General features: G+C 39.4%; 1 protein-coding gene across 2 annotated transcripts in view; it reads left to right on the top strand.

The window, feature by feature from the left end:
- Positions 1 to 26,409, top strand: part of RARA (retinoic acid receptor alpha) — a 204,794-nt gene that overhangs the window by 113,722 nt on the left and 64,663 nt on the right. The window lies entirely within an intron of this gene.

Below are 26,409 nucleotides of genomic sequence, written 5' to 3'. Positions count from 1 at the left end.
AAATGGAAAAGAAAACAACAGTATTTCCCAACTGAGTACGCTTGTAGATACATTGAACCAACTTTCCAGAAATTCTGACAATGCTGATTCTGGAATTTGCTGTCCAAAGACACCTGGAAGGTATCAGGTTGAGGAAGACTAATACACTTTTTTTAAAGTTAATTTATAAAGACTTCTAAGCTGATTCTAGCTTGCTTCTTTATGCACTCTATTTGGATGTGGTGAGACTAAAATACAAATGTCCATTAGTGAGGCTCTTGTTTAAAGTATAATAACAATACATTTGTTTTATTTTACAAATAAAATACAATCTTGAATATAGGCAACATCAGTTGATGATCAGATTTTTGCAACAGAAAAATAAATTGGTGGCCAGATTTGTATTTGTAGATGGTTGGTTAGCTGATCCCCCCCCCTTCTTTTCCCACAAGTGATGGATCTACTTTTGAGTTATCTTGTTTTCCACATTTAAAATTTGTCTGCATTTGAAGGTACAGTGGAATTATCATTTGTATAGGCATTATACGTGTTGTTGTGATGTCACAATGAAGACACAATTTAAATTAGTAGTTCAGGAGGGTTTATTTTTTTTTTTTGAGGGGGGCAGTTTTGTTTCGTATTATATTAATATTCTCAAGATTTCTGCCTAATGAGAGAAGACTTATTTCTAAAAAATTACCAAACTGATTTCTTTTCACTTTGAACTAAAGAAGTATGCTTCTTGCTTTTTAAATTCTAGAAGGGGATAAAGCAAGAAGGAAGCTTTATATGCTCAAGAACTGTATGATAGTTTGTGGACTGTGTAATAAGTTCTTGTTATATTTTCCCAATGAGGCTGAGAATAAAGTAGATTTTCCTCTGATCTAATCCCCCCCTTTCCCCCCCTTCTTTGCCACCACCTCCTTTCACCTGCCTTTTTCCCTTTTGATGCAGAGTTAGATTAATTATAACTGGTCTTCCCCAGCTGGGTTGTTCAGGGGATGGGAAATACCCATTAATAGAAGGGTGGCTTTTTATCATTCTGTCAGAAGCTGGTAGTATTGGAGGACCTCATAATTCTCCGCTTGGAATTTGCCTGCTTTTAAAAGGGGCCTGCTGAATTGGATAAATGAGTTTTTCTTATTTGGAGGCGGTGGAGTAAGGAGGGGCTGACAGACACAGCAGGAGGGGAGAATCCCTTGAACAAAAGCCAAAATATTTCATCAGAGACCATCCTTTAAAAAATGCATAGAGAAGAAAGGAGGAAGTGAATTGTACATGACAATAGCCCTCATAGTGCTTTGCTGAAGGAATACCATGCATGTGCTGATGAATTCCTGCTCTGAGTTAATGTTTATCATAGAAGGTTGGGAAGCTGTCCTGTTTCAATTGGGGGGGGGGGCTGTTGATTGGATAGGGAATCCTTCTTGGTATTTGGCACAAAAAACATCTTTTCTTTTCCCTCTTGGTATATGGGTGGTGGTGGGTCAATATAGCCTCCTCTTGGAGGCAAATTGCAATGGTTTGGTTTTGCAAATGAGTTCTTTATGTTTTATAAATGAAATCTGGAATTTTCTTCTGGAATAATTGTAGCAGCACAAAGATGTCTTGGAAGTATTTCTAGAATTCTGTGGATCCTATGCTCCTTTCTGGGGACACCTAAGGTTTTAAAATACAGAATATCAAGCTACCTTGAAGGCTATTTAGTCTCTCTCCCTCTCTCTCTCTCTCTGTGTGTATTGGATTCTGTGTGAGAGTTTGACTCTCAAACTCAATGAAGCTTGGAAAGCTCAATGAAAAGGATTATTTTCTCAGTAGATAAGTCTTGCAATGGATGCTATAACATGTTCTCAATATTCTCTTAGCTTTAGATATTCTTGCAATCTGTGTCTTGCAATAAAGGAGAATATTTGTAGCTCTAGATTGAAATGAGGGGTTGGTCATTGGATGTTTTCTTGCAGATGTTTCATTATCCAAACTAGGTAAGATCATCAGTGCTAGTCAAACTAGGTAACATTTTCAGTGCTAGTCTAGCACTGATGGTGTTACCTAGTTTAGATAATGAAATATCAGCAAGAAAACGACCAAGCTCAGAGATCACCAAGGACCCCTAATCTGTCCCTTGCTTCAGTTTTTCTATCTGTAAAATGGGAACAATTACATTTCCCAATTATTCAAATGGTCAGTGTGATATTTTGATTTTAAGTTACATTTTGTTGTAAAACTGCCTTGATTATTCAAAGAATCAGAAAGACAAGGTTAAAATTTACTGTAAGATTGGTGTAGTGGGTTTAGGTGGTCGCCTGGAAACCAGAAGATTGTGAATTCTAATCCTGCTTTAAGTATGAAAGCCAGCTGGGTGACTTTGGAGCAGTCACTCTTTCTCAACCCAACCCACTCACAGGGTTGCTGTGGGAAAATAAGAGAAGGAAGGATTAATATCTCTATCTGGCGCCTTAAGTTATAAAGTAATAAAGATGGGATTTTTAAAAAATCAAATAAAGTATATGCTATTTTCTTGCATTTATTGGCTTGCTTTATATAGTTTGATTTGTGGTCTGGCAAGGAATAGACAATAGACAGAAAAGCATTTAAGTTCTATGCAATTCAATTGATAATGTCATAAGGTCTTCTGTAGATACTAAGGTCAACTTTAAGCATAAGTAAGTTATGTTCGTGCCCCTACTCAGAATTTCCTGATTCTGTTCTGAAGTGAAGTCTTGATACAGGTATTAAAAAACTTGTCCACAATTCCTTTTGTAAACAAGTTTTAAATGCCTGTTGCAACTCCATTTACAAATTTGAAAGATGAATTCTTGAGACCTTGAAACTCATCTCTTCCCCAAATGACATTTTGCAGAATGTTTCCTAAGTGATTTGGAGAAGCACATCTTGAACAATTGATCTATGAAAGAAGTGTACAATATTTGGAGCTTTTTAATTTAGAAAAATGGTGAGTAAAGTGGGGGTTGGGATTTTAAAAATGTATAGAGTAATAGACAGTGGCTAGAATCAATAGAATATTTTTTTCTTGCTGTAAGTATAGAGATTATCCAATTAAGCTAAATCTCAAGAGATTGTGAAAGAACAAAAGGTCATCCTTTTTCACTTCAGAGTAGAAGACTATAAAATGTATTATCTCAAGATAGTGAGGGCTAGTAATCAGAATGGGTTTTAAAGGAGGTTGTATAATTTACAGCAAGTGGGATGTTCACTGGCTACACATCAAGATAGTTGCTTATTAGGACTGTAAGCAGGTCAAATACCAATTTGCTGGGGAAGACAAGTGAGAAAATGCTACTACTGTAAACACATCTATTGCTTCTGGGCTCCTAATAGCATCCGGTTGACCACTGAGAAGCTAAAATGGACTTTTCTTATTTTTGAAGTTAGGTGAAGGGATAGAGACTGTCATTTTAGGGAATTTAAAATGGGTACATCTACCTGAGGCATAATTGGAAGCCTTTTTCAGAAAAAAGGACACATTGATTTCATGTGGAGTTTAGCTATTTTCAAAACATGTTTAAGCAGCCACAGCTTATCCAAAGAGCATCATAACTGAAAAATTAAATGTTTGAACTGATTTTATTGAATGTGTATGCTAATGGTATAATCGATTTGGCATGTTGATGGCAGATTCACATGCCAGGATACATTGCAGTTGTAAAGCATTAGACATGCATATATAAACCAGCCTATTGTTAGGAACATCTTCGAGACTTGGTTGATCATTTTATTGGCCCATTATGTTTATGACCTTTACCTAGAAGAAAACCTTTCCTTTCAGAAATCAGGAGTAAACTACCTATATTTTGCTTGGATTAATTTCTCTTGTTTTTATTTCATTTAGTGCATGCAAACATCAAACCTTGAGATTTATCCATGTCAATTGACAATGCTGGTCTGGCCTTTATTATTGCTAAGCATTGTATCGAAAAGAAATCTCATCAATTCAATCTTTTCTTCCCAATACTTCCTTTTTTTAAATTTCTTCCCTCCAAAGATCTTAGTTCCACTTGCTTCCGTCAGAGTCTTTTTTCAAGCTTTATTTTTTAATTTTTAAAAGCACTTTAAAGTGCAACAGCCTAGCTTAGCTAAACCTAGGCTGTTGCACTTTAAAGTGCTTTTAAAAAATTAAAAAATAAAGCTTGAAAAAAGACTCTGACGGAAGCAAGTGGAACTAAGATCTTTGGAGGGAAGAAATAAAAAAAAAGGAAGTTGGAAAAAAAAGGGAGTTTAGCTAACTCCCACAGCAAATTGGAGCAAAGTTTCTACACCTGTTCCCCCACATTTCACACATTAGGATTCATGATGTTGACTGCCCTAGTTATATATTTCAAATGGATTATAAATTTCAAATCTTTGGACCTGATTCTCTCTGTGTGTATGTGTGCATGCCTGAACTGGTTGCGGAGCATGTGCAATTATGGCAGGTTTAGAAAGTGTTGTTTAGCACAATGAGAATTGAGTGGGTCCTCTCACTTTCCCAAGTTTTATGGGTTGATGAAAAAATGTTTGCCCATTCTCTCAGGGGCTTCAAGTGGATTCCACATCAATTAAATGGAAAGAGGTTCTATGCAAATTTAGAATAGTTATGATTCTGGAAAGTGCAATAAAGTTTAACTGGGAATCATTGGGTTTGTGATAATCAAACTGATGAAAATTTAGTAACTGGGAATTCCCAGCTCAGTTGCCAGGTAATTATCCATTTTCTGATTCCATAATTTCGTATATATATATATATATATGTGTGTGTGTGTGTGTGTAAAAGAAGTTAGAATAGTTTTTAACATATATTGTAAACTGGAGGGGAATTGCAGGCAGATTGGAGGATTGCTATTCCTCTGAAAAAGTAATGTGTCCTTCCTAAAATGAAGCCTCTGACCCAAAAATTGTCATGTTTTCATACATGGAAAATGGGGTTGTCTCAGATCCCAAATCTTTTGATGAAGATAGGAGTTCCAATCATAGAAGAAACAAAGGCTTAATCATAATCATTGCTACCAATAACAATCTCTTTTTATAGATTTCCTCATTTTCCTCATTTTTACTAGAAAGATGGCCTGGCAGACTCTGAAAGGTTTTTTCCCATGTGAATTTGATTAGTTGGGAATTACACAGTTGCTCTTTAACACACTTGCCTACCATGAGTGTCTATATACAGAAAATATGCCCTCTTATGCCTGTTTCCATGTAGTGAATCCTATTAGAATCAGGGGTGAAATCCAGCATGTTCTGACAGGTTCTGGAGAACCGGTAGCGGAAATTTTGAGTAGTTCGGAGGATTGGCAAATACCACCTCTGGCTGGCCCCAGAGTGGGGTGGGAATGGAGATTTTGCAGTATCCTTCCCCTGGAGTGGGGTGGAAATGGAGATTTTGCAGTATCCTTCCCCTGCCACGCCACGCCACACCACGCCACCAAGCCACACTGGCCATGCCATGCCACGCCCACAGAACCAGTAGTAAAAAATTTGGATTTCACCACTGATTAGAATATTCACACCTCCAGTTTTAAAACATGGATGAAAAGTTATAGTGTTCTGTTGGCATGCCTTTCCCATTGCCATGCAACTAATTATGTTGTCGTTAAGTGATATGTTCATTAAAGTAAGAAGCAGCCATACAATTACCAGTGTATATATGTGCAGAAACCTAAGTCAGTAAGTAAGGAGGTATATTGGAGTATCCAGGCTTTTCTCCTGTATGAAAGAATCCCTACAAGCATGTCTTTCCTCTTCGTTCCCTCATGCTCAGCCTGGTGTACTTTTGGTGTTTAAGAGGGATTTGCTGAATTCTGCTGTCAACAGAGGCTTTGCAATGCCAATGCAATGGAGAGGGCAGTGGTAGGGATTCTGGACCTGAAGCAAGTCTGGTGAGCTATTTGAATATTATTTGGCAGATTGTGAATTACAGACAGCATGAGATTTCTGAATTAGCTAGCCTGTAACAAAAACAAGAACCCAACTAGCTCTGTAGGGAGCGGAAATGGATTGGTGGCCTTATGCTCAAATTAACTCCAAATATAAAAAAGATAAGGAACAAGGACCCTGCAGGAGTTAGATAAGATTATATTAGGGAAGGAGGAAAAAATGTTAGCTAAGATTTACAATTTTTAAATAACTCGTTGGATAGGTGATGAGATCGTCAAAGACTCGATGATTGCCTGGGGGAGAAATATTGGCCACTCAATCGATTTGGCGAAATGGGAAGAAATTTGGTCTAGACAATTGAAATTTTTGATGGCAACCACTTATAAGGAAAACTTGTAGAAGATGGTATACAGGTGGCACCTTCCCTCCCTCCCCAACTATCCAAAATGTTTACTGGACTTTCCCCAAATTGTTGGAAGTGTGGGGAGCTAGGTACCTATTTCCATGTATGGTGGACTTGTCCCAGAGTAACTGAATTTTGGAAACAGAGGTGGTTGTTAGAAATTACTGGTTACAAACTACAACTGAAACCTGAATTTTACTTATTAAACATCAGGCCAGATAATATAGGCACTAACAAATGGTATCTGATTGTCTATATCACAAGTGTGGCTAGAATATGCCTCGCCCAAAACTGGAAGGGTAAAGATCTACCGTCTGAAGATATGATTATAGGGAAAATCATGGAATGTGCAGAAGCCGATAGGCTAACTAAAATTTTAAGAGATCAAAAAGACTATGCTTATTTCCAATGCTGGGACCTATAATATGTTTGGTTAGATAATAGAATAAAAAGAGGACAATGCTAGATTAGACTTTTATTTTTTATCTGTTTATTTAGATTGAATGTTATATATTGTGTAACGTTCTCACCCTGATCTGTTATCGACAAATCGCTGTTTGTACTTTTTTAAAGAAATAAAATTTATTAAAGACAAAAAAAAGAAAGAAAGAAAGAAACTTTAAATTCTGTAGTCTTTCCTTTGGATTAATGTACATCTGTTGCTGACAGCAGATTTGGTTTTCAACAACTAATCTCAGGTCCTGATTCAAGAGGCCACATGACAGGGTCTTTCTAAGCAGCACTAATATTGTGGTTACCTTGTAGATGCATAATTCAGACAACTGGAATACAGGTAGTCCTTGACATATTTTCACACTTACAAACGTTGCAGCATTCACATGGTTACATGATCAATATATGTATGTATCAGTGGTGAAATGTAAAATTTCTTACTACCGGTTCTGTGGGCGTGGCTTGGTGGTGGGGGTAATGTGACTGGGTGGGTGTGGCCAACTTTTTTTTTTAACTTTTAAAAGCAGTTTTTCTACAACCTTAAGAGGTTGCAGAAAAAAATGCTTTTAAAAGCCTCTGACGATCAGGCTACTCAGCTGGGATCGTCAGAGGCTTTTAAAGGCATTTTTTTCCCTACAACCTCTTCGGCTGAAGAGATTGTAGAAAAAATGCTTTTAAAAGTCTCTGACGATCCCAGCTGAGCCACACGATCATGAGAGGCTTTTTTTTTTTTACTTTTAAAAGCAAAAGTGGAAGAGGTTGTAGAAAAAATGCTTTTAAAAGTAAAAAAAAAAAAGCCTCTCAAGTTTGCACGGCTCACCTGGGCATGTGAGGGGAGGGATTTTTGCTATCGGTTCTCTGAACCACCCGCTGCCATCACTACCGGATTGGGTGATCCGAACTGGGAGCATTTCACCCCTGGTATGTATGTATGTATGTATGTATGTATGTATGTATGTATGTATATATGTGTTTATAATGCTTGCAGTGTGCTGGCGTCATATGATCACCTTTTGCAACCTTCTGACATAAAGTCAATGGGGAAGTCACTTAACTGTGTTACTAATTTAACTATGAATGATTGGCTTAAAAACTATGAGAAAAAAGTTCATAAAATGGGATAAAATGTGCTTAACAACTGTCTTGCTTAGCAACAGAAATTTTTGATTCAGTTATGGTTATAAGTTGAGGACTACCTGTATGAAGTATCTTTTGGCTTCTTATATCTCACCTTATGATATGTGCTCAATACACAAACAGTTTAATTTACTCATAAGGTATCTTCTTCTTTTGAATCTTAAAGACTGAAAATGTTATTTGTGCCTAGCTAGAACTCAAGATGCATCAGATTTTTAAATTATTTACATTAGTTGAGTTAATACAATATGCTAAATTTTAAACACAGGTTAACAAAACATTACTGGTTATTTATGCTATTTATTTAGTGTGTGGCATATCATTTGTGAACTAGCAATATAAATTAATATTTCAACTAGATCAGATACTGGACTGTTATATGCCCTCAGTTTACATCTGGTCATGATGTGATCTACGATTTGACATAGGACCCTGAAGTCACATTGAGGGGAGGATACTATTCCCCATTTAGATAGAGAGTCCTGGCAGATGCCATGTGAGGTACAAATCCTATTCAGGATTGTCCAGTGTTGACGTGGTAGTTCAAAGTCTGACACCTTTTTTGTGGGATCATTTACATGTCTTCCTATAACTGGGTATTCAGTGACCCATTTGGCTTTCCATTGGGAATTGATGTTAAAGTTGTTAGGAAAATGTTATGCAAGTGCCAGTGGGGACTGCCTGGGTTTGAGTCTTCTTGCTGATAAATTAGAATGGTCATTGTGCACCTGTAGGAGTTATTTCTTTCATAGTTTTTCTGTATTCTCTCACTAATGCATCTTGCCTTCGTAAAACTAGAGGTGCTATATGGCTCAGAACAGGAAACCAATAAGTTATAATCCTCATGGTATCGTTGAGTCTGGCGCTTAACTTACTAGTATGGCAGCTGTTAAGCCAATTAGAGGCAGAGTATTCTGCTGTGGATTTGACCAACCTTAGGGCTGTTGACCTTAGGGTGGCAGTTGAAGCTTCCCATTTAGTTCCACATAATTTCTGGAGTATGTTGTTCCTAATAGAGAATACACCTAGTGTATTCTCTAGGTGTTTTTTGTAGAAGACAGCCTGATCCAATATTACTCCAAAGTATTATAACCTTATTGGATCATAGGGGAGTAAGTTGTTGTAAGTAAGTAGAGTAAGTGGGAGTAAGTTCAGGGCTTTTGTATGGTAGTTTATTGTTAAGGTGGAAGCACATAGTTACTATTTTGCTGGTGCTAGGACTGATCCTCATGTCAGTGATGAATTTTCCCAAGATTTTAAGATCTTCAGACAGCCACTTCCATGTATTTTTCTTGTACCACTATCAGCGAATCCAAATTTGCATCCCCTTATCACCAGCATATCTGATATATAGCGTTGGTGCCATTACAGAGCCTTGTGGGAGGCTTTTGTTTAATCTTTTAACCTTACTTAGGTTGTCCCCCATTATTATCTGAAAGGACCCATCACTCAGCAACTGCTGGCAGTCAGACTGTTCTGTAGGCTTTCCTGGTTTTCAGAATAAATGGCAACGACAACGAAAACATTACTGGTATATTCACATGACTTGCTATCTTCCCCCAATAAATCATGAAAACCTAGTTCCTATAATTACGCTGAGGCAATGGGTGGCTTCCTGTAGCCCCCTGAATCACAAATTGCTCATCCTGTTTTAGTGTTGTCTATAGCTTGTTCTGTGAATCTCTTTAGCCGCTCACTAACTATGGAAAGTCTTTGTGTTTTGATCTTCTAAATTAGTTTTAAGAGTCAGTTTAGAAATTGAGAAGATCAAAACCATCCTATGTCCTCTCTTTCTCTTTGATCATGCAATGTTCCCCAATATAATTTTCATCTTTATACTGTTTTGCCTTTTAATAGAATAAGCGAAACTACAAAAAAGTTATGTGTGGATACATTCTGTCATCACACTAGAACAGTGGGGGTAAATGTTCTATTGGGACTTGCTTAGGGAATGTGTATAGTTGTGGCTACTTTCCTTTTTAGACAGGCATAAAACAACAACAAAAATTCAAAGCACATATAAGAACACAAAACATGCACTCACTTAAACACTCTTAACTATTCCTGTTTTGCTTGCTGTACTGCAAGCAAAGGACCACCCCCTTCTACCGATTCAGCAAAAGCAGAAGGGCAGGTTTTTAGTAATTTATATTTAGCAAATATAAGGCAAGGCTACACAATAATTGACAGCTCCAGGGCCAATTTTGAGCAGCACTATAAAAATTCCTTCTCTATCTAAAAGTACTCTGAAGCATCAGCAGGAAAATGCTGGAAATTAAGGAACAAACCCCTTCAATTACAAATCAGCATTCTCAAGAAAGAAGATGGGCAGTCTAAATCCTCTTTACCTGTTAAGTTTGTTTTACAGGGGGTAAATTTTTTTTTAATTCTGGAAAGTTCATTCTTCATTTTATGGTATATACAGACTAGGCCTCATTCAGGCAGTTCCACTTCATCTTTAACAATCCTTTCTATCCCTCTCACTCCACTGGGCACTCAGCCTCTACAAACAGATTCTGTTCACCACTCATGATAAATGGTTGATGTGGCAAGTTGTGTAATTCACCCTTCAACTGATATCCTGCAGATGTGTTAGGATTACAACTCCCAAAATTACTGGTGAGATCTGTATATGAAGGCAGAACTATTTACACACAATGAAACTTTATTTGCAACAAATATTTATGCATCACAAGACTGTTCAACGAATGGTATGAAATCCACCTCTGAACTTATTTCAGGTGTGTGAGAATGTTCGTATATGTGATTATTTTTAACAATGAATTTAAAATGAAATACAGGCATGCTTTAAATTGTGACCCATCTGAAAATTAATATTGACTTTACTGATGCAAGGAATGCCAGAATCAGTCGAACTTCAATTTACGAAACAACCTAATTGTTGTACTGTGTTCACTCAGAGAGAAGCTAGTGATTTATTTCCATTCCAGCTTTGATGCCCTCCAGAAGTATTGAACTATGATTCCACAATCTCTTTTAATGCACAATTCCTATTTAAAACACAGAATATACTGTATACACATATATACCCAATTTCAACATCCCTTCAAAAATGCCTATGGATTCCATTTCAATATCCGCATACTCATTTCTAAAATGCTATTCTTCCCTAAGTATCTTAAAATGCTAAGCTCTTTGAATCCATGTTTATAGGCCAATCTGTAATGAGAATAAAATAAAATTGAGAAATCTCATACAAGCCATGCAGTTGCATGTAAATACAAGTAAAACATACAAGATTGCCATATATATGTAGTTCTTGATTTACAACAGTTCATTTAGTGACCGTTCAAACTTAACAGCAGCACTGGAAAAAGGGACATATGTCACACTTACAACCATTGCAGTATCCCCATGGTCGCATGATCAAAATTCAGATGCTTGACAACTGACTCATATTTATGACAGTTGCAGTGTCCTTGGGTCATGCTATCAACTTTTGTCAAGCAATAGGGAAGCCAGATTCACGTAAACAACTGTGTTTAATAACTGCAGTGATTCACTTAATAACTGTGACAAGAGAGATCATAAAACAGGGCAAAATTAATTTAAATGTCTCGCTTATCCACATAAATTTTGGGCTCAATTGTGGTCATAATTCGAGGACTATCTATATAACATTAACCATATATGTTATACGGCCAAAATATCTGGAAGCACTAGAAATGGCAGCTAAAATATATTTCTAAACGAGGAGTTTACATTGATTTATTCTTGAAGAAATTACTCTGCCTTAAGTAACCGAAAGAATTACATAGTAATCTAATTTCACTTAATCTAACTAATTTACTTTTTTATTAGAACCTGAAGCTCTATCAAGTATTGTCTGAAGCACAGTAATGATTTAGGCAGAGAAAGACATGTGCTAAACCTTAAGGAAGTGATATTTCTGGCATAGGAATGTATAAAAGTACCAGAAGCAAACTCACATATTTTTCGATGTGAAAATCTACTCTTGTTTGGTTTTGGTTGTGGCAGCAACCAGCTACTCTTGGCGGATCTGGAAAAGTTAAAGCAGGTTTGGACCTAATTACTATTTGGATGGGGGGGCAATCAGGAAATCTTTAGGGATTTCATATTGTTCCCAGGGAAATGTCTGGATATTTCCAAGCATTCATTAGGAATTGAACTGAATTTGAAGGAACTGAGAAAATTAGGAATTGATGATTTTAGCAAGAGATTTACTGGTAGGCCCCAAACTTCCTTTCTGACTCAGGATGTGATCTAGCCAGAATTCTTTTTAATTCCATTAATTTTGTTGGGAAAGTTAAATAGGAATTGTTCTAATAGCAAGACCATCAGTTTCTCAAACTTTTTGTGTATTTTCCTCCTACTTTTTCTAAATATCTACTGTATTCCATTTGTTTTCTCCTCCTATATTTAATCTTTCTTTTGGTCCCTCACTTATGCTCTATTTTCTTTCTTATGCTTTTTTCTTTCTTTCTTTGTATGTTTCCTCCTTTCTCTTTCATGGCAGCCTTTTACTAAATGAGTCAAAACAGACATTTGTCATGTTCTCTACAGGATGTTTGGGGTTTTTTGTTTGAAAATCTGCTAGCTAAGCAGAGCCTCTGACTTTCTATTATTATTTAAACAGGCCCCACTGAGTTTTTCTGTTGAATGCAAGCAGCATGCACATACATACACATAAGCTGCATTTTTCTGTTCAGGTTGGGGGGGTCAGATTTAAAAACTCAATCTTTTTAAAATAATAATTTCTGTTGTATCAAATCTGGTTAATGTTATAGAAATGCTGATATGGGATATATGTATGTTGATGTCATATTGGGAAGGAGTTATCAAAGAAGTTATTCTCCGTGGCCTTGCATTATGATGGTATTAACCCTTTGGTTTTTCTGGTCAGCTGTACTCTTTTTCTTTGATATATTTTGTTTTCTTTTTACTTTTAAAATCTAAGTTGCCCAGAATCACTGAAGAGTCTGAAGAGTCAAAGTTGGAATAATAAAATAAAGTTAGAAATTCTTCCAGATATACTGTATATTATTTATTTATTTATTTTATCAGACATGTATGAAATAACAGGTATAAGTATAAACATGAATATGAACACAGGAAATGGGTACAAATAAATGGGGACAGTAGGACAGGGACGATTGGCACGCTGGTGCGCTTATGCACACCCCTTGTGTGTGTGTGTGCGTGTGTGTGTGCGTGTGTGTGTATATATATATATATATACACATATACACACACACACACACACACACACATTTGTGTGTGCGTATATATATATATGTACACAAACACACACACACACAAATATATATATATATATACATACACATATATATTTGTATGTGTGATATACACACTCACTCACTCATACAGTATTTCCAATCATTGCTTGTATCTACATGGTATTCTTAAATTTTCCTGACTTGCTGCGCCGCCAATCCTACTTCTGGGATCTTGATTGATGATTGGATGTACTGAGTGCCTATAAATGTTTCTGCCGTCTTGGTACCGCCCCTTGTGACGTTAACCCTTCAGTCTTTTTCACTCAGTGGAAAGGAGTACATCTGAGTGCCTATACTTCAGAGTGAATTATTAAATTTAAATTTATTGTTGGATTTCATTTCATTTTTTGTTGTGCTTTCTGGCTTAAACTTGTTTTGGAGATCATTGGAGCCTTCCGGAGCAGCGGTATTCGGCGTTTGCTGCCTAATTGCTGATCCGCCATTTTCTGTTCACCCCCTGTTGTTCTGAGGCGCGAGCGGCGGTTTCGGTCAGTAATCAAACTGCCGATCCAGCCTGGGCTTCTGCTCGCCGAAAAACAGCTGAGAGGCGCTTATTTAAGTAGCCCGGCTGTGGGGACGTCCGGAAATAATTGTTGGAGAAACGGAGCGCCGGACTGGTATTTTGTGAGTAAAAATCGTGGCGCCTTTATTTTTGAGCCTTCTGAGTCTCCGGGGGTGCCGTTGTTGGTCATGCTGGTTTGTTTGTCAACAGATCAGCTTCCACTTGCGCCAATTAGGCTTTACTGATGGTTTCGGGGTCCCTGCTCGTCAGTAGCATACCCTGTTAATATAAAAAGTGTCGTGACGGTTACGATTTCCCGCCATTTTAATTTTGAAATTTCTTGGCCTCTGATATTTATTTACTTGGCTCCGTCAGATTGTGGGAGACTGTGTTTTCTTACCACATATATTTATTGAGCTAGTTTAATTTGGTACCTAATTTTGTGTTTCTTCCCTTTTTATGAGGTGTGGCATAGCTGCCTTTTCTTACAGAGTTCTCCTACGGTCGCCATTTTGCTGAGAGACCTTCACTGTTCCTTGGAGAAGCGCAGGGTGGCCTGCTAGCAAGGCTTTGCAGCCACTGTTTCGTTCTTCAAACTGACAGATGGTTCATTGGCTCAAGAGAAGTGATTATTTACAGTTCTTTACTGTTCATTAATTTTATATATATATATATAATACAAATAAGAGTTACTTGATTAACAAATTACAAATAAAATAAAATAAAATAATAAAATAAAATAATAAAATAAAATAAAATAAAATAAAATAATAAAATAAAATAAAATAAAATAAAATAAAATAAAATAAAATAAAATAAATAAAATAAAATAAAATAAAATAAAATAAAATAAAATAAAATAAAATAAAATAAAATAAAATAAAATAAAATAAAATAAAATAAAAAGATTAGTTACTGCTTATAGTACCCTTTGGGAGTTATGGCTGATTCCCCTATCTCTTCAGATAATGAATGGGAAGCTTCCCCTCGTAGTGCTCCCTCTCCTAAGTCTGCTGGAAAAAGAAAGGCCAAAACCAGGGGTGTGGCAAAAACAGCTCCTAAGTCTGCTACAGCGGAAGGTGTTTTAGACAAACTCGCTGCCAGATTGCATAATGCTCTAGAGAAGCAGTTTCACAAGGTTTTACAATCTGAGGAGTCTTCTACTTTGCATACTGAGGATACTCTGGTCCAGTCTCCTGTGCCTCCTATGGCTGATCCTCAAGAGACCAATCTTCCTGTTTGGCCACAAGGCGACATTATCCTTGTGCCTCAAGGCCACAATCTGCTCTGTGCGCAGGGTGATCATGTTCACCATCCATCTTCGGTTCAGTTGCCATCTGGGGCTCCAGATCCTGTCACTGTTCCCTCTGGATCGCAACCTCAACAAATGCCTACTCCTGGTCTAGGTCAGGTGTTTGATTTTCAAACTATGCTTTCCCAAGCATTTACCAATTTCTTGCAGTCCACCTTTCAACATTCTTCAATGCAGCCTTTAACTGTGGTTACAGCAAGGCCTATGCCTTCTGCATCTGTACCTCAACCATCTACATCTAAGTATGCTTCTACCGCCCATGGCGTGGAAGGCTCTGATTATGAGGAGGATTATTTTGATGACTTTGATATGTCTGAAGATGATGAGCCTTTATCTGATAAGCCACCTTTTCTGGGACTCTTCAAACCTGCTCTTTTTTCTTCCTTGTTGCATAAGGCTAAGGTGGCCACCAATATGGGCAAGGTCATTGACCCTCCTTCCTCTTCACAAGACCAGCCATCTATGTCTGATTCATTATTTAAAATGCCTCAACCTGAGCACGATTATATTCCATTTCCTGCTTTGTTTGCTCAGGTGATTCAGCGACCTTGGGAACGTCCCGGCTCCTTGGCCGGCCCTTCCGGCCATGACAAACGGATGTATTGTGCCGCCCCAGACCTAGAGTCTTTGCTACAATTGCCGTCTATAGATGAACCTGTGGCTAGCCTTGTATCTTCTTCAGTTCTGGCTGGTGATGTTGGGGACGGACTGCGAATGGAAGACAAGAGCGCTGAGCTATTGTGTAGAAAAACTCATCAAGAGGCTGCATGGGCAATTTGAGCAGCTACTGCCGCTTCATTTTTTAATAGGGCATCCCTTATATGGCTTCGCCAATTAAGAGACAGGGTGCCCCCAGAGGAGGCCAGAATACATCAAGATATCACCAAACTGCTTGCTGCAGCCGAATTTGCGGCAGATGCTTCCCTGGATGCAGCGAAGTTCGCTTCAAGGGCACTCACTTCGTCTGTAGTTTCTCGCTGATTGTTGTGGCTCCGACATTGGCGGGCTGACACTAAGTCCAAGTGGAGACTCACTTCTGCGCCATTCAAGGGCTCTTCGCTATTTGGCGCGGCCTTGGACTCCATCCTCGTAGAAGGCCGTGACAAGAGGAAGGTTCTTCCTACGTCCTTCAGGAGACTGGATCGCAGACCTTCTCCTTACGGCCGCCAGTCCTTTCGGGCCGATTCCGGCACCAGCAGATCCTATTTTAACCGATCTTACCATCAGGGATATTTCCCATCTGCAGGTAGGCCTACCTTTCGTGACCGAGGAAGACGCCAGACCAGCTTCCGTAGACCATTCCGTGGTTCTGGCTCGAAAGCCTTCCGTCGAGGCAAATGACTTTCTGCCTCTCATTCCGGTGGGGGGCCGTCTTCAGGTATTTTACCATCAGTGGGAGTCACTTCCACAGATGCCTGGATTCTTCACACTGTCACACATGGCCTCAAACTGGAGTTCCTCTCCTCCCCGCCGGATCGTTTCCTTCCATGTCCAACGTCAGAGAATCCCCTGAAACGTCAACTTATGCTACTCGAGATTCACCACTTGTTAGAAATAGAAGCCATAGAGCCGGTTCCCAACGACCAACTTCGGACTGGATACTATTCAACTTTGTTCCTGGTCCCCAAAAGTTCGGGGGGCTGGAGAGGTATTCTAAACCTCAAGGACCTGACTCTCTTTATTTTATATCGACGTTTCAAAATGCATTCGCTTCACACAATTCTAGCATGCATCCGTCGGGGAGACCTGATGCAATCTGTAGACATAAAGGAGGCATATCTTCACATGCCTATTCACCCAGAACACAGACGATTCCTCCGATTCGCCTTCGAAGGACACCATTTTCAATACAGGGCCATGCCGTTTGGACTTTCGTTGGTGCCCCGGACATTCACGAAAATACTAGCAGCTCTGACGGCGTCAGTGCAGGAGCGCTCTATCCGCATTGTCTGTTATCTGGACGATGTGTTGATCTTGTCATCTTCCACGACACAAGCAGACATCGACAGGCAGGCGGTCCGTCAGGCTCTACAGTGCCATGGATTTGTACTCAACATTCCAAAGAGCCAGTTGATTCCAACGTATCGTATTCTTCATCTGGGCTCTGTTATAGATTCCCTTCAAGGAATGGTCTTCCTGTCCCCGGATCGTTGAACGAATATCAGGGACCTGGTTCGACAGGTACTTCTTTGACCAAAAGTGACTGTACTACTACTATCCCAATTGTTGGGAAAATTCATCTCATGCATTCAAATAGTGCCGTGGGCTTGTCATTTTCGCATCCTTCAATGGTTCCTCCTGCCATTTCAAAGGTCGGGTCAAGCAGATTCTTTACTCAAGGTGATAGTTTCGAACAGCGTCAAGAAATCGCTGCGCTGGTGGGAATCCACGGCTCTGCAATGCGGGACTGTGTTTCTGGACCCTCATCGTGTCACCGTAACGACGGATGCCAGCCTGCATGGTTGGGGGGCTCACCTGGACTCACACATTGCGCAGGGCACTTGGGCTCCGGCCGATCTACGGCACAGTATCAACTTCTTGGAACTCCATGCGGTTCGGCTTGCACTTCTGGCCTTCCGGACTCATGTGTACAACAAGCACGTCTTAATTCTGATGGACAATGTGGCCACGAAGGCCCATGTCAACAGACAGGGAGGCACGCGTTCCAGAGACCTGATGGCAGAGACGGAATGGCTGATGGCTTGGGCAGAACACAATGTTCTTTCACTGAAAGCAGAACACATTTCCGGCACCAGCAACTTGCAGGCTGATTACCTCAGCAGGGAACAGCTGGATCCGTCGGAGTGGCAGCTGCATCCCCGCCTATTCCACAACCTCTCCCTCAGGTTCGGAACTCCGATTGTGGACCTCTTCGCGAGTCCTCGGAACGCTCAGCTTCCCAGGTATTTCACCAGATTCCCGTCTCCAGCCGCAGAAGGTCATGATGCTCTTCGGTGCCCATGTCCGAAAGGCTTAATGTATGCCTTTCCCCCAATTCCAATTCTACCAAGAGTTATCCGGAAGATACTATTGGAGAAGGCTGAGATTCTGCTGGTAACACCTTATTGGCCAAGGAGGACGTGGTTCGCCGATCTAAAGGGTCTGTCAGTAAAACCACCTTGGCGAATTCCCCGGGACCAGTCGGTCCTTCTGCAAGGGATCGTTCAATGTCCAGATCCAGACTTGTTAAAGTTGACTGTTTGGTACTTGAACGCATCATCCTGAGGAAGGATAATATACCATCGGATATCATTTCAACTATTCAGGCAGCTAGGCGTCCCTCAACTATTCGAATTTATAACGTATCCTGGTCCTCCTTTGTCCGATGGTGTGCTACCAAGCTTGTGGATCCTACTTCACCAACAATCTCTGGAATTTTACAGTTCCTTCAATCTGGTTTGGACAAGGGATTGGCTTCTTCTATGCTTCGACGGCAAGTGGCAGCTTTGGCCACTGTCTTAACTGGTGAAGGTCGTCAACCTCTTTCTCAAAATTTAAAGATTAAGGCTTTTTTACGAGGAGCAGTCAATTTGTCACCTCCGGTGATACACCGTTTTCCGACTTGGAATTTGACGTTAGTCTTACAAGCCGTTACATCTGACCCATTTGAACCTTTGGCTGCAGCCTTGTTACGTAATTTGACTCTGAAAATGGCCTTTCTTCTGGCAGTAACTTCGGCTAGGAGAGTTTCGGAGATTGCTGCACTGTCTATTCGCCCAGATCTCTGTTATTTTTTCCGAATAGAGTCGTTCTCCCACTAGATCCGGCGTTCATACCCAAAGTGAACTCTAAGTTTCATAGAAGTCAGGAGATTACGCTCCCTAATTTCTGCCCTGACCCCCACCACCCTCTAGAGAGAAAGTGGCATACTTTAGATGTCCGTAGAGCCTTACGACGTTATATTAAACGTACCGCTTCCTTTAGACGAACTGATGCCTTGCTGGTGTCCTTCTTACCAGCTTCAATGGGACAGAAAGTCTCTTCTCATACGGTGGGTAGGTGGCTTAAAGCATGTATATCAACTGCTTACCATTTACAAGCTAGGGCTGTGCCCGGTGGCATTGTACCCCATTCCACTCGAGGTGCCACTACTTCAGCAGCTTGGGCTACCCAGGCGTCTGTTGATGACATCTGTAGGGCGGCGACTTGGTCATCATTGTCTTCATTTGTCAGCCACTATCGTTTGGACACCTTTGCTTCTGCCGATGCTGCCTTCGGCAGGCGGGTATTGCAGTCTGTAATATCCACCCAGGGACAGCCAATGGATCGACCCCTCCCAGACAATGAGTGAACTTGGGTATGTCCCAGAAGTAGGATTGGCGGCGCAGCGAGTCAGGAAAATGGACGTTGCCCTACCTGAACGTCCCTTTTATGCTCGATGCGCTGCCAATCCGGCCCACCTGTTGTCGACCATTGCTGCTGTGGGTGGTGTGTGTGTTTTCTTTTGTCTCCTTATCTGCAGTGTTGTTTCTGTGATCCTGCATTTGGATGTTTTCTGAAGATGCGTCGGTGTCGTCCTCATTATCTGCTTCGTGAAAAAGATTGAAGGATTAACGTCACAAGGGGCGGTACCAAGACGGCAGAAATATTTATAGGCACTCAGTACATCCAATCATCAATCAAGATCCCAGAAGTAGGATTGATGGCGCATCGAGCATAAAAGGGACGTTCAGGTAGGACAACGTCCATTACATTCAAACATACATACATACATACATACGTACATACATCTTTAGCCAGGTTCTTCCTAAGTAAACCAAGATTTTTATGCAGCCTTAGTTCAGTGAAATCACAATCCATTAGTTTCTAGGCTTTTTTTCTGGCAGCCAGCAAACACTCTGCTGCCTATTGGGAGACTAAGGGCAGCAGAGTGTTTGCTGAGTGCCAGAAAAAAAGCCTAGAAACTAGTGGATTGTGATTTCACTGAACTAGGGCTGCATAAAAATCTTGGTTTACGTAGGAAGAACCTGGCTAAAGAGAAATACACATAAAGCCTACGAAAAGTATTTTCACACATACACATACATACATACACATATATACATACACACTCCCTCTCTAATGTAGACATGTAGAGCCTTGGTAGTACAGTGGTCTAAAGCACCCTGTTATTAAGACCAGCTGCCTGCAATTACTGCAGGTTCGAATCTCGCCAGGCTCAAGGTTGACTCAGCCTTCCATCCTTTCTAAGGTAGGTAAATTGAGGACCCAGTTGTGGGGGCAATAAGCTGACTTTGTATAAATATACAAAAGCATGAAGGCTATTGCTTAGCACATTGTAAGCCGCCCTGAGTCTCCGGAGAAGGGCGGCATATAAATCAAATTAAAAATAAAAATAAATAAATAAATTTGCATTAATCATGACTTGAAAGAATATTTTTTACTCCCTCTGCTCTCTATCTGTGATAGAGAAAAAGGGTTTTGGGTAGGACAGAAAGGGCCAGCTGTTGGCTCATAGTCTTTAGAACCTGCTAAAGAGGATAGTCTGTTCTTCTTTATTGAAGGCCCTGCATTATGTTGCATGCATCAGCGTAAAACTAATTATTCCATGATTCAATTTGTGGCGGAAATGAAGAAATTGAAGTATTTTAATTCTCTGCCATTAAGGTTTAAGCTAATGATTTTTTTATGAGCACTAAGAACCTTTATAAACATACTGGTATAATAGATTTCTAAATCATATTGTAATATTGTGTATTATCATTATTTTCATTAATGTAAATCAAGCTGATTAGACTCGGCCAGCACATTTAGTATTGGATTTAATAATGTATCACAATTCTTTGTATTTCATAAAATGTGTTATTTGTTGCTATAACTTCAGTATTTTTAAAAATGAGGATAAACTATGCTTCCTTTTTTTTCACTGCAGCTACAGAAAATTTGAGCAGCTAAAGCATTCATTACACATGTTCATTAACTAGAAAGTCACTTCCGCAGATTTAGGCTAGCAAATCTGGCTACAAAAATGCAGTCACTGGACTGTAACAGACAAAATTCCCAGAATGTGGTAATGCTATCCCTTCTTCATCTGAAATTAATGTGCTGAAGGAAGATCCAGGATTCAGGAGAAACTTTTGAGCATTCCTAAGATAAACACTTTTGGTGATTAGAGTATATCACATTTTTAATGATTTTTTTTTAAAGTATGGAGTAACAAAACTGTTGAAAATTTGAAAAGGCCTCTGTTACTGAACATTGTCCTGTGAAAGAAAGAAAAATGATTTTTTTTTCAGTGATCTTTTCCATATACAACTCCCCCATATTAGAAAGTTTATGTATCTTGTGCAAGAATTTCTTTTTTAGAGGGAGAAAAGAATGGGGGGTACGTGCGTGTTGTTTCTGAATGTTCTTAGGAAAGATTTGAAGCCTTGGGGGCTTGGAAGGCACACTTAGGTTGGATTGGTATATGTTTATGGGAGTGTCATAAAAACACTTTCACACTATATCAAACAGTTTGACAAAAAGCCCTTAGGAGTTTCCTTATCAGATGAAGAATTATTACTATTTTTTTATTCTCTGTGTTTGGGTTTTAGAGTTCTTTTTATTTCCCAATACTAATTTTTTTTTTAAAAGTAAGATGCAAGTGTGATCTTGCCTTTTTAAGGTTTCTGTTGTTGTGAATCCCTGAATTCTGGCAGCATTTAACTTATAGGAAAATAAGGTTTGACCATTTAGCTGTTTGAAAACTCATCCTTTCTTTCAAGACTCTGTTCCTCGATGCACAGTGGTTTGTTTTTTTATGTCCCATGATCCTTGATAGAACTTGGCATTAAACAAATATGGAAGGCCTGGATATTAATATTACAAATATTGCACAGATTAAATATTGCACATGATTATTATCTGTTGCCTAGAAATATACAGTTAGTGTTTTAGAGAAGATCTTGGGTGAACTTCACATAAACTGTGCTGGATGATTAATTTGATTCTGGGCTTTCTAAGTTGCATGATTATAGGTGTGGCAAGCATTTTGTCTTTTCTGTTAGATGGATATCTGGAGAAAAGTTGTTTCAATATGTGCAAAGAAGAGCATTAAAAATGCTTATTTTGAGAGAACCAGAATTTTCTACCTAAACAGGTAAAATTCTGTATAACAGTCAAACGTGCCGTAGCATTTACATTATATGGTCTTTATGATTGCATCTATGAGTCTATGTATCTTTGTGTAGATTTGTGGGAAATTATGATATTTATTACAGATACGGAGCATTGAACATTACTTAAAACGAAGGGTGGAGATTGGGAGTTAATTGTAGGGAATGTTTGATGAATTACTGAGGATAACTACCTCTGAAAAGCTTCCTATGGTGATGCTATAAATTCTTCAAGGGCTAAGGATAGCATTTCACATTGGAAATGAATTGCCTCATGAGTCTGACTAAGCAATCTGGGGCAAGGAGAAATGCAGAAATGATTGTCTTGATTGCATAGTTTTACTTGTTCTTTTGAATTATCTGTTTGACAGTCAGTGTAAACGTTGAACATGCCTTTTTAGAGTTCTCTTTTGATTGGGGAAATCAATATTGAAATACAGATAGCATTTTAACAGATGTTTTATCTCATGTTCCAACAAGGTTCTCTCTGTGCAAGTTTAGAAGTATGGGTTGTTTTGCAATATTATGGTCTCTGCTGAATTTGAATGAGGAACTTGATTGGTTAGTGATTGGAGATTTCTTGGGAAGTATCAGTTGATTGGTGGTTAGGAATGGTGCCAAGTCTATTTTGATGATCCTCCTCATCAATCTGTTGGGCATAGTTTAAATCAGGCATTTGACTAGATAGTAAATTATATCCTGCTCCATTGATCTGGTGATAGCTTTTTTGTTGGAATGCTAGAATTCAAGATGAACTCTTTTTCAGTACTGATCTCCCTAAGCCTAAAGAAACCCAATTAAAAGTATTTATAAGAAAGCTGGGCTACTGTTGTCCCTCCAAACTCTTGTAACTGTTGACTGTGCCTGATCTATACTTACGCTTAATTAAGTGAACACAATTCTGCAAGCCCCTTTCTGTCTCTGGAGAAACCATTCTAGTTTCTTGAAGTATTTATGCCAGTAATATCCCAGAATATAAATCCATGAGCAGTATGTTATCTGAATTCCAAGACAACAAATTTGAATTGTTCAGTTTAAGCATTCTACTTTGTATAATTTGCTTTGTTCCTCTTGGGCAAGATAGAAGCATGGAATTTCTGACTCCCAAACATCTTAGGGGTTCATGGTTTCATTAGACATTATTCTGAATGTAATGTTTTAAGAAGCATATTTTTCTTTTTAAAAAACCCAAAATCTAGAGAACTATTAGAGGCCGTGCGGGTCTGGATGGGGAGAAACAGGCTTCGACTCAACCCTTCCAAGACCGAGTGGCTGTGGCTGCCGGCGTCCCGGTATAGCCAGCTGACGCCATCGCTGGTTATTGGGGGCGAATCATTGGCCCCCACAGAAAGGGCCCGCAACTTGGGCGTCCTCCTGGACGCACGGCTGTCTTTAGAAGGGCATATGACGGCCGTGGTGGCCAGGGGGGCTTTTTATCAGGTTCGCCTGATACGCCAGTTGCGCCCCTTTCTGGATCGGGACTCCCTACGCACAGTCACTCAAGCACTCGTCACCTCTCGTCTGGACTATTGTAACGCTCTCTACATGGGGCTCCCCTTGGGGTACACCCGGAGGCTCCAACTGGTGCAGAATGCGGCCGCGCGGGGGATTATGGGAGCGACTGGGCGCTCCCATGTGACTCCTCTCCTGCGCGAGCTGCATTGGCTTCCGGTGGACTTCCGGGTGCGCTTCAAGGTGTTGGTGATCACCTTTAAAGCGCTCCATGGCTTAGGGCCAGGGTACTTACGGGACCGCCTTCTGCCACCAATAGCCTCCCACCGGCCAGTTCGCTCCCACAGAGAGGGCCTCCTCAGAGTGCCGTCGGCTAGACAATGCCGGCTGGCGACCCCCAGGAGGAGAGCCTTCTCTGTGGTGGCACCTACCCTTTGGAACAATCTACCCCCAGAGATACAAGTGATCTCCGACCTCCGGACCTTTCGTCGGGCCCTAAAAACTCATCTCTTTCAGTTAGCCGGTCTCTCTTGATTTTATGATTTTATGGTTGGTTTTAAATTTTGATATGGATTTTAAATTGATAAATTTTAAATTATGGGCCAAATTTAATTATTTTAAATCTATTTTTTAATCGTACTTATGTATAAATGTTTTTTATTCTGGCTGTTCACCGCCCTGAGTCCGAAAGGAGAAGGGCGGTATAGAAATTCGAATAATAAATAAATAAATAAATAAATAAATATTACATGGAGTAGAATATATGACAATTATCCTACAAAGGGCTCATTTCTGTTTGTAGTCCTGGCCTGCAAATGTGTGTTGACTTGCAGAGTTTGTCATCATAAGTAATGTTAGTTCACGTTTTTTATATATAATTTAGTACTAAATTGCAAAATATTGCTTTAGAGAGTTAGCACAATTCCTCATTCATGTATACACAACTGAAAAAAAACGTGGCTCAGTGGTCTGAATCAGTGCAAAGCTGCATTCTTGGTTTATATGATTAAAATTTAGGTGGCTTTCTTTATCACTGTTGCTCCTCCTCTTTATAACGTAATACTGCTATTGTGAACACTTCAACCTCCTTCATGCAATTTTTGTAAATCAAATATTTAAGAGAAAAGCACATCTTATGCAAAGAAAAGAACAGTGGAAGTGATGATGAGATATAGAAACTCCTGTATGAGGAAAGGCTAAAGTATCTGGGATTTTTAATTTGAAGTGAAAGTGGGCAGGAATATAAAATTGTGCATAGTGTGGCAATTGTGGGTTCAGATACATTTTTCCTCTCTTTCTCATAGTGGTAGAGTTTGGAGGTTCATCTATTACAATTAAACAAAAGGAGTTTATGAGAGTGGTGGGTTTCAAATTTTTTTACTACCAGTTCTGTGGGAATGGCTTGGTGGGCGTGGCATGGGAAGAATACTGTAAAATCTCCATTCCTTCCCCAATCTAGGGGAAGGTTACTGCAAAATCCCCATTTCCTCCCGATCAGCTGGGACTCGGGGGCAGAGAATAGATGGGGACGGGGCCAGTCAGAGGTGGTATATACCGGTTCTCCAAACTACTCAAAATTTCTGCTACTGGTTCTCCAGAACTGATCCGAACCTGCTGAACCCATTTCTGATTTATGAACTTTAAAAAAGCGTATGGGTATTTCTTTACACAAACCAGCAACTGGCACAGTCTGCTGGCACCAGATGCAGTGATGTAAAACTAAGTTGGTTTTAAAAGAAGGCTGAGCAAATTTGCAGAAGTTTGAGCCATCAATGGGTAGTTGTCTTAATGGCTTTTTATTATCATGAGAATCATAGGCAATACAGGTAATCCTCAATTTACAACAATACATTTAGTGACTGTTCGAAGTTACAACAGTAACTTCCACACTTACGAGCATTGCAGTACCCCCATAGTTACATGATCAAAATTCAAACATTTGGCGACTGACTCATATTTATGACGGTTGCAGTGTCTCGGGGTCATATGATCCCTTTTTACGGTGTTCTGACAAGAAAACTCAACAGGGAAGCCAGATTCACTTTATAACAATGTGACTAACTTAATGACTGCAGTGATTTGCTTAAGAAATGTAGCAAGAAAGCTAATAAAATGGGGTAAAACTCACTTAACAAATGTCTGGCTTAGAAACGGAAATTTTGGGTTCGATTGTGGTCGTAAGTCGAAGACTTTGTATCTCTTAATACCAGCTGCTAGGGAGTTAACAGTGGAAGAAGGCTATTGCAAACTTCCTGAATGCATCTGGTTGGTCACCTTGGAACACAGAATTCTGGATTAGATTATCTCACTCGTCTTCTCCAGTAAGCTCTTAATGTTCTTATCTATCTAGTGCATGCTTGTGTAAATGTGTGCGTCTGTAACAAAGCCTACCATTTTATTCAGAGCAAGTGCTGTGCTCATTTTGAGCTATATGATATTATTTTGATAGTTATGTGTCTAGAATGGCAGGTTGCAAACTGTGACAGTTTGGAGAGTGTATAAAGACTAAATGTCCCTTTTGATGATTGCTGATACTAAATATTGCTGAAAGCATGTTACAGCTATTCAGTAGACAGATCTATTGTGAGATTTAATATTTCAATTGACCATTCAAGATCCTTTAAAAAAAAAGAAGAAATGATTATAGTGTGTTAATACCCTTCACTTTAAAGGCAACACATTATATACAAGTGCAGAATAAATACAGGTATATGTAATGCAGTAGAAAAAAAATAAAAAATATGTAATCACTGTTTGTAAGGGCCCATCAATTAAACAACATCCTTCATGTGAAAATAGATTTCTTCCTGATCTACAATATTTTTGTGGTGTGAAACACTGAGATATATTTGCCCAAATTTATTCTTCCACAGGGCTAAAGGACAAAGTACATTCCATATTCCCAAACCAATGTATGGATGTAA

This window comes from Pantherophis guttatus, chromosome 4 (genome assembly GCF_059756535.1).
Source record: "Pantherophis guttatus breed Tessera chromosome 4, ASM5975653v1, whole genome shotgun sequence".
NCBI lineage: Eukaryota > Metazoa > Chordata > Lepidosauria > Squamata > Colubridae > Pantherophis > Pantherophis guttatus.
Note: the sequence above shows the minus strand (reverse complement) of the source record. Positions and strands in the feature narration are given on the sequence as shown.